The sequence below is a fragment of the Sander lucioperca genome, chromosome 11, assembly GCF_008315115.2.
Source record: "Sander lucioperca isolate FBNREF2018 chromosome 11, SLUC_FBN_1.2, whole genome shotgun sequence".
In the NCBI taxonomy this organism is placed as follows: Eukaryota; Metazoa; Chordata; class Actinopteri; order Perciformes; family Percidae; genus Sander; species Sander lucioperca.
The window spans coordinates 23,654,035-23,664,430 of NC_050183.1; the positions used below are offsets into that span (position 1 = coordinate 23,654,035).

Sequence of the window (10,396 nt, forward strand, 5' to 3'; positions counted from 1 at the left end):
GCAGTTTGGTGAGCTGGGGATCTCATCGCTGCATTTTGTGGATGAGGTGGTCCTGATGGCATCGTTGGCCTGTGACCTTCAGCACTCACTGGATCGGTTCGCAGCCGAGTGTGAAGCAGCTAGGATGAGGATCAGCACCTCTAAATCTGAGGCCATGGTTCTCAGCAGGAAACCGATGGAGTGCCTTCTCCAGGTAGGGAATGAGTCTTTACCCCAAGTGAAGGAGTTCAAGTACCTTGGGGTATTGTTCGCGAGTGAGGGGACAATGGAGCGGGAGATTGGTCAGAGAATCGGCGCAGCGGGTGCGGTATTACACTCAATGTATCGCACCATTGTGACGAAAAGAGAGCTGAGCCAGAAGGCAAAGCTCTCAATCTACCGGTCAGTTTTCGTTCTTACCCTCACCTATGGTGATGAAGGCTGGGTCATGACCGAAAGAACGAGATCCAGGGTACAAGCGGCCGAAATGGGTTTCCTCAGGAGGGTGGCTGGCATCTCCCTTAGAGATAGGGTGAGAAGCTCAGTCATCCGTGAGGAGCTCGGAGTAGAGCCGCTGCTCCTTTGCGTCGAAAGGAGCCAGTTGAGGTGGTTCGGGCATCTGGTAAGGATGCCCCCTGGGCGCCTCCCTAGGGAGGTGTTCCAGGCACGTCCAGCTGGGAGGAGGCCTCGGGGAAGACCCAGAACTAGGTGGAGGGATTATATCTCCAACCTGGCCTGGGAACGCCTCGGGATCCCCCAGTCGGAGCTGGTTAATGTGGCTCGGGAAAGGGAAGTTTGGGGTCCCCTGCTGGAGCTGCTACCCCCGCGACCCGTTACCGGATAAGCGGAAGAAGATGGATGGAGAAATTAAACAAATATTTAACTACTAAACATAACAAAACAATGAATAGCTCCAACATTCCGGCCCCTAATTGTGAAAAGTGTAAACTCACAATTACCATTATTTATTTCTATAAAAGCACGGCAACGGTCTTTATAGCGTTAAAATCCGAAAACAAATACACCAAAAAAGTATTAACTAAATACTAAATCTAATGTATATAACATATTTGTAATAATTTAAACAAGTCTCCCGAAGAGAAACGGGTATCTCTCTCTCCCCCGCCTCTGCCTGCTGTGCTGTGGGCGTGTGTGTGTGTGTGTGTGTGTGTGTGTGTGTGTGTTTGAGACAGCCTGGTCAGCGAGGTTGTCAAGCCCGCAGGGCACGCTTGTGGAGTTAAACTCCGAAAAGACAGTTAACCACAGGTTCCTGTTAATCTTATGATGCATACATGTGTTGTGATATTTAAACAAACGAACCGTCAATGGTGAAATAAAAGCCTCTTATTTAAGAGAGCAGTCTGAGAGACCTCCAGCTTATCGTAAGAAACTGTATAAAATGTCCACTGTTAGTTGTTAAAATAAATGAATCTTTAGAATTGTTGGTAAATGGTCACATCTGTGTAAAGAAGATCCTCTGAACTAATGTTGGTTTTAAATTGATAACATACATACATACATGCACGCACGCGCACACACACACACACACACACGCGCACACACACACACACACACACACACACACACACATACATACATGCAAAGATGAAAACGAGACCAAAGCATATTTCCAAATGCAGCTGTATAAGCTGATAAGGATCAATATATTATTGAATAGTTTAAATATTTTTTTTTTATCTTCATTTATGCTTTATTTAGATTGGAGCGCTGCAGGTTGTCAAAGATCAGCTGCTGTGCTTCTCTGGCCTCAGCTCTGAAGTCCAACCCCTCCCTTCTGACAGAACTGCACCTGAGTTACAACAAGCTGCAGGATTTAGGAGTGAAGCTGCTGTGTGGATTTCTGGAGAGTTCACACTGTAGACTGGAGACTCTGAAGTCAGTTCACAGACTCTGTTACTATTATAGATCTAATATGTTTAATGAACAACTGAAACTAATTTATGTACAAACATAACATAACTTACATCTATCAAGTTGTAAATGTTCTTTTGTTATTATTTTCATATTGTAGTACATCTGCAGTCCCAGAGGACTTGTGTTTATTAACACTTAGGTTGTCTTTCCATCGACCATGAACTTGTTGTCCTTCGGAGAAAAAATTTAAAATTGACCTTTTTTTTGGTGCTATTTTTCTCAACGTTTTTGGCCATTTTTCCTTTGCTTTTGAAAGTGTTTTTCACGTTTTTAACGCTTAAAAAAAATCATGGTCTATATACCTAATTTATATGCCAGATTTTTTTTGTTTAGAAAAGCAGAAATTGTGAAATAATTTTGACTAATAGTTAACATCAGAGGATGTTGATTGGATCACAGACTGGTTTATGTCAAAGTTTAGTCAGGATACTGTTTTGATGGGACGTGATGGGAGTGAGAATGTGTTGGCCTGTCACAAAGAGACGTCATGTTGGGTTCACTAACATACAACACACACACATGCAAAGAGACCAAGACATATTTCCAAATGCAGCTGTTTTAAGGGTCAATATAATGTTGAATAGATTATGAATACATTTTTTTTATCATCTATTCTTCATTCAGTTTGTACCACTGCAGTTTGTCAGAGATCAGCTGTGGTTCTCTGGCCTCAGCTCTGAAGTCAAACCCCTCCCATCTGAGAGAGCTGGACCTGAGTTACAACAAGCCGCAGGATTCAGGAGTGGAGCTGCTGTGTGGTTTTCTGGAGAGTCCACACTGTAGACTGGAGACTCTGATGTCAGTATATGGTTGGATTCAGTACACTGTTAGTTGTTAAAGTAAATGAATGTTTATAATTGTTGGTAAATGGTCACATCTGTATACAGATGATCCTCTGAACTAATATTGGTTTTAAATGAATAAAGTTGACTTGCTGAAGTAGAAATGTTTATTTGCTTTCTGTTAATTTCAAATGTCTGATCATTGATAATGATCCCTCTGAACTCAAACACGTGCACACACAGACACCCACCCCCACACAAACACACACACACGCACACAGACACACACACACACAGATGAAAACAAAGAACCAAAGCATATTTCCAAATGCAACTTTTTAAAGGATCAATATAGTATTGATTGGATTAGAAATGTATTTTTATCTTCATTTATTCTTTTTTCAGACTGAAGGACTGCAGGTTTTCAGAGATCAGCTGTGCTTCTATGGCCTCAACTCTGAGGCCAACCCCTCCCATCTGAGAGAGCTGGACCTGAGAGACAACAGGCTGCAGGGTTCAGACGTGAAGCTGCTGTGTGATCTTGTGGAGAGTCCAAACTATCGACTGGAGACTCTGAGGTCAGTAGAGGGAATGCGTTTTTCTGTGTCTGTCATCCTATAATATCTCAGGCGGGATAAGTGGGACAAACACTACTGCGCAGATTCAGTGGGCCACAGATCTCAGAAGGAAACCTGGAAAATTAGAAACTTTTTTTGGGGAATGAAGCGCATAGCAACTCTCATAGGAATGAACACATGGATGTATTACAGGACCTGGAGGCAACGTTAATGGTGGGGCCCGTTCATTCTTATGAGAGTTGCTCTTCTGACTTGGTTTACTCCATCTGCCCCCCACTGAATCTGGGCAGTAGTGTTTCTCTCGCTGGCCCAGAGACTAGAGCTGAAACTATTCCAAATGTAGCTGTACACTTAATTGTCTCTGGCCCAAAGACTTTACATAGATGTTAGCAAACAAGTTGTTCTTTAAAGATTAGAAAAATCACAAATCCCCAAGAGAACTACACTAACATAATGACTGATGGCCGCTTCTGGATTAGGGGTTAGAGTTAGTTATTAGGGTTAGGGAATGAGAAAGTTATCTCGATGGCTTAGGCTGAGGGTGTAGGAATCCATAGAATAGATCTGTAATGCGGGCAGTGGAAACGTGTGACCCATCTCATTAAAAAATGCTCTAATGCTTTCATTACGGTCATACATTTATGTAATATTTGTTACAGGCCTACCTGAGACTTTATATTGTGCTGAAAATGTCACAGGTTTTTAAATCTCTTTTTTCGGCTAGAGGGAAGTTTTTGAAACCAAATCCATAGATTATAAATTCAGAACAGAGAGTCGTAACAGACCGTGTTTTCAGCTGCAGGCGTCCTGGCAGCAGTTTTACACATTCACAGTATTACAACAGCGGCTTATGGGGAAAATACTTTCTGGGCCGCAGGGAGATTTTTAGCTCCAATACTGCGAGTTATGAATTCATCTTTATTTGGCTTTGTTTGTCCGACATGAAAGAAACTATTCATCGCTGCACGCTGTCATGTTGTGGTACTATCCTACCCTACCCTCGTTACCTTGTGGATTTATGGCGCGTTCATGCCACCTGAGATTTACAGGGACCGTCCCCGTGATTACGTTGTTTTTCCCACTGCCAGCGTTCACATGGTCGGGATGCATGTTCTTCTTCTTCTGTTGTATTGGAGTTTGGCATAACAACTTGTTGCATGACTGCCACCAACGGTTGGCCGTAGCCTAGAGCATCAGGTGTGTGATTACATGGAGGCCACAATAACAAAAGATTTGTTGCTGTTTTCTTATGCGAGCATAGAAACAGCACATGGACAGGTGTGTGTTTGTGTTATCTGCAGGACAACCAACGGGAAAGGACACGGATAAGCTGTTGTTTTATACATAGGCCTATTTATGAATTATTTGAAATGTTGATATGTCTGTGTATGTTTCTTCGCAGAGGCATTTGTCCACAATAAACAGTTTACTGTCATTGAAATATTTTCAGTGAACCAAAGTCGCCTCCATCAAACGTCAGTTGTCAACAACACGTCACCAACTGGGAAACTCTGTTAGCAAAATCTAGCCCGAGTTTCCTACCTTTGATTCCCACAGGAAGTGACGTGAATGGTGATGTTTTCACTGGGAAAAATGTTTTTCCGATGTCCATGAACGCACGGATAGTCTGTGTTGTCTTTGTCTCTTGTCGGTTCATCGTCCTTTTCTCGCGGGCTCATTCCCTGCGTCTCGGGATGTATCGGAGTAAAAATAAAAGTTCCCAGAAATATACTTAAAGTACAGATACGTGAATACAGTAACAAAGTATTTGTTACATTACAACACTGTAACGTTAGACAGCCGAACACAGACATTATTGGATCTTGGTAGAAGCATGCTGCGTGCTGTTTGGCTCCCTGACTCTGATGACATTTACTCCTTTATGTATGTTTTTTATAATTATGTATTGAATGACGAGGCATTTTTCCAGACTTCAGATGTGATTCGGTTGGTACCTAAAAAAGTATTGAATTCGGTACAAAAACTGCACTATATGAGAAAAATATCTAATTATAAGTATTTTGTTTAATACTTTCATTTGTAAATTTTCACATAACAGTCACACAATTAACATCAATGAGAAGATACAACAAAACTAATCTCACTGATTGTGATTATTTTTACTGATGTTGTGATTGTGATATGATCCACAATGTCAGAGGGAAGGATCATTTCTGTATCTTTATTCTCATTTAAAAAATATTAAAATTAAAATGATGTAAGAGTGATTTTTGGGAGTATCTGAACCAAACAAAGATGTTTCTTTAGTCTGTAGGAGAGGATTGGACTCTGCAGCATCACAACACTTAATTCCTAATCAAGTTCATTTTGATTTGTATTGTTCATATTATCATTATTTAAGATTAATTATTTAACAAAGTAGAAGTAAAAGAGATGAGGCAGGATATAGATCTGTTAGTTTGGTTATTGGAACATAAAATGTTTTTATTTTCAGACTTTTTAGAACAAGCATGGTCTAAAAAGAAGACTGCTTTGTATCGATGATTCTCCGTCTGGAAGTGACATTCCTCTGATTTTATTTATTATTTAGTGTGTCTGTCGTTTGGTTTTGTGTAGGAGGTGTTTGGCTCTAGTTGGACAGTTTTTAGGTTGCACTGCTGTGGTGTGTTTTATTATTTCTTTGTTTTGTGCAAAGTGGAGAATGTTTGTGGACATGAGACTGGAAGCTGTGGAATTCACCTTTTTTTTTTGTTTATTGTCGCATTTTCCACGTTTTTGTCGCCTTGTCAAAATAACTCAAATGTTATGTATAATTTCATATAAATGAGGATTATTGACCATGATTTCCAAAAAGAAGTGTAAAACTAGAGGTGATAGGTTGGAATAAAGATGGCTAAGAATGTGTGACACATGATGATTTAAACTTTAAACTTTGTAAACAGCAGCACGGAAGAAAACAGGTACACGGTCGACGGGAAAACAAAACGAGGGTTAATACATTTTCATTTATTGAATGTGCAGAAAGTTTGATATGATGTATGAAGGAAATATATGGATCCATGTGTTTAAACCCTCAGTATTCAGGCTGCAGTTCCATGTAATGCAGATGTAATGTCAAATGTGACCACACGATGGCGGCATAGAGCAACTTTAAAATCCCATCAGTGTCAGAATGAACAGAATCTAAACTCTAGTTCAGACTACATTTAGATTGGACAGAGCAGAGCAGGAGGAGGAAACTGAAGGCTGAGGCAGGGTGAGTGTTAATCCAACATTTATTATTTTACTGTTAAAGTCTCTGAGTCAGTTTTCTCCCTGTGGACTGGAGAGGAAAGAAATGTTAGAATGAACTCAACAGTTTGGTCGACAAAAAGTCCTGATTGGCTGAATAATACAAATTAAACCTGCTATAACTCGAGAAAACAGATGTAAAGACGTGTGTGTGTGTGTGTGTGTGTGTGTGTGTGTGTGTGTGTGTGTGTGTGTGTGTGTGTGTGTGATTCAGTCTGGATTGATATTTTACCAGCATTTGGTAACTTCCTGATCATTGCTTCCTGTTATTGACTCTTGTTCAAACTTGATTTCTTTTAAATGTTGTGAGCTCACAGTCAGTGTTGCTGTTTTACCTCTCAGACTGACTTCAGATCAGAAGATGAGTGACTTCGAGGAAGAGGAGGATGGAGCAGAGTCTGTCTATGAAGAGTGACCGGTCCGATGATGAACCGCCAGACTTCAGTAATGAACCTGGACCCTCAGACACAAAGTAAGAAACGTTTTACTGTCAGCTGACCTGATGAAGATGATGAAGACAAATGTCCTATTTATATTGATGATGCAGAACTATTAGTGAAGATGCTGTTTCTAACTGAGATGGATCTTTTCTGGCATTTAAAGCCAAATGAAGTTGTTGTAAACAATTTTTTTACAATATAAGAAAATTATTTAAAGTTTGACAGAAATCTGTTGGATTTCTGATCTAGAACTTTAATTAATGGACTTTATTAGTATAATAACTTTTCAGTGACATTAACATTTAAACTCATTCACACATTTCCCACTGTTTGTTAGCATCAGCATTTTCTAAAAACAATTAAAATATTCCATATCTTCATCCATCCATCCTCTCAGCCATGGTCGGGTCGCAGAGCCTCGTATAAAAGTCAAACCTAAAACATTAAATGAAATGTGTGGATCCATGTGTTTAAACCCTCAGTATTCAGGCTGCAGTTCCAAGTATGTATTGCAGATGTAAATAGCAGCATAAATATATTGTAGCTGAAGACATTAATGCATACTTACATTAAAACAGTGAAAATAAAGATTTTTTTAAATAGAAAAACTAGATAAAAAAAGACATTCATCTTAAAAAACAGACATTTGTTAATATAAAATGTACTCATAATAAAAACATTCTTGTACATTAGGTCTGTTATCTCTCCAACAAAACCATGACAAATTCCTTGTATGTGTAAAAAACGTACTTGGCAATAAAGCCCTTTCTGATTCTCTCAGCAAGTTGTTACACCACGATTCCAGTGTGTTTACATCGGCTTCCCTGTAAGGTAGTGAGTGCATGTTCTTAAAGTGTTACTGCTGTGCGTTTGATGCATCTTATTTTCTAAATATTAACTGACATTAGATAGTACATATTTCAGTAGAATATCAAGCCAGTCCCTCCAGGAAAACGTGATTATGCGATCGCATAATTCAATGCATAATCAGCCAAAGTCCGCATATTTTTCAAGGGACGCATTTTTTTCAAATACGCCACACTTTCGCCGCATAAATTGCCAATATCCGCGCAAAATATGCGGGGCTTGCATGAATTCATAATCCCTGCATTTTCTTTGCAAAAAAGTCACATATATCTTAGCAGAAAGTTGAAAAATGTTGCGTTTACTTCACAGAAGAGCAGCCATTTTCCCCTGTTGCCATGGGAACGTTATGAAGTGACGTAATTACACGACGTGAACATCATCGAAAAGCTGCAAACCCCGCTATGAAGCGATGATGAACCTGCAGTTTTTGCAAGTTCCCGCAATTTCATCGCATAAAATTGCATAAATATCCCGCATATTCCATCGCATCATTTAAGAAAACATGCTGCATAATCAAGGATTTTTGCCCAAAACATTCACAAAAAAACTGTTGTCAAAATGTTTATATTTCATTCATTCATCTTCTCCTTAGTGTCAGTATTACTCATGTACATACTCCTGACATGTAGCCTGGATGCCAGCCAAACTTAGCTCCGCCCACAACGTTTTAGGTCAGGAAGTTCGGTCTGGACTTGATCCGTTGTGGAGCAACTATGCCCGAAGCAGAGCAGTTCGGACCAATCAAATTGTCAGGGCGGGCTTTTTACGATGATGGACAGATTATCAACAGTAACGTAATCAACCACGTCATCAAACAGCGCTTGGGTTGAATTTGTTTATAAGAAAGATGGCTGCCACTGGAGAATTGGGATATGTAGATTCTGCCATTGCGTCTGTTATAGAAGATATCAACAGCACATTCATTTTAAAAGAGGAAAAGAGAACCGCGATCAAGGCATTTGTCGATCGGAAAGATGTTTTTGCTGTCCTTCCTACAGGATTCGGCAAAAGTTTAATTCATCAGCTGCCCCCAATGGTCACTAAGAATATGGGACACACTGATTGGTTGTAGGTCTAGCCAATTGAGTGCAGAGGCATTTTCTTTCCTGGTTCGGCTGAAACACGCCCCATAATCACAGCCCAATGGAGCAGTATCAGACTCATATTCTGACTTGAATCTGACTATGATGACGTCATGCTACCTGACATGGTCCTTGTGTACTCAAACAGTTTGTTTATTTTATCACTTTTTTAGACCCAGGGCAGCAAACACAGTGTACCTTTGTTGTTTTTCTTCTTCTCACCCGTGTTCCATCATTACCACCCAGAATGTCCGTGTTCTCTTTCTACTGCCTCCTACTACAGCGATGCTGTGATCTGTATTGACACCTAGCGGTGGCTGTGATCTGTACTGACACCTAGCAGTGGCTGTGATCTGTACTGACACCTAGCGGTGGCTGTGATCTGTACTGACACCTAGCGGTGGTTGTGATCTGTACTGACACCTAGCGGTGGCTGTGATCTGTACTGACACCTAGCGGTGGCTGTGATCTGTACTGACACCTAGCGGTGGCTGTGATCTGTACTGACACCTAGCGGTGGTTGTGATCTGTACTGACACCTAGCGGTGGCTGTGATCTGTACTGACACCTAGCGGTGGTTGTGATCTGTACTGACACCTAGCGGTGGTTGTGGTCTGTACTGGCACCTAGCAGTGGTTGTGGTAAACAGTAACAAACTATAACAGCTATTTCAAACAATATACACATATAATACATTTTAGTTTAACAGGTACTATATACAATGGAAAGGTAAGTATAGGTTTAGACAGGTTTAACGTTGAAAGTACATTCTTCAGGTAGGTATGAAGCATTGTCCCCTCTTACTTACAGCTCCTACATCAGCAACAGGAGTTTTACTGGTTGTACATCACTGCCACCTAACCATGGAGGGATGTTCTTGCACCAAATGCATAACTGCAATGTGTTATTGGTGATATCAACCTCTGGAGTGACCATTGTTGTATACTCGCTCCCTCAGCCCTCTGAGGGGTAGATCCTAAAATACTAATTAGGTTTAGGCAATGGTGTGAGTGAGGATTGGTTAGGGTTACAGGTAAAAATACCAGGGTAAGCGAATCAGAGGCAGAATAAGGCTGGCCCTGAGGCACATCCTTTGACGTTGACACGTGTAGCGAATCCAGCTGCGGGTATGTGTTGAAGGGAAGTGCTGAGGGGAAGGGGAAGTGATAGAGTTGTTAACCCACTAATGTAACGCAGCCCCAGGCTCTTGAGAAAAGGGAGGAAACCAGAACAGAGCAGGAGGAGGAAACTGAAGGCTGAGGCAGGGTGAGTGTTAATCCAACATTTATTATTTTACTGTTAGCATTTAGCGATGACTTAATGTAGGGCCCTATGGAATCTGTCTTATGGATTTTTATATTCTCAATTTCACGATTCCCTACATGACAACTAACGGAGTGTTGGCTGGTTTTATCGTACTGTATAATCTGTGTGTGTGTTAGTTCCTGATTGTTGCTTCCTGTTTTTGACTCCTTAACAAA

General features: G+C 40.7%; 1 protein-coding gene across 1 annotated transcript in view; it reads left to right on the forward strand.

The window, feature by feature from the left end:
- LOC116065088 (NACHT, LRR and PYD domains-containing protein 3-like) overlaps positions 1–10,396 on the forward strand; it is a 321,141-nt gene that overhangs the window by 286,896 nt on the left and 23,849 nt on the right. The window lies entirely within an intron of this gene.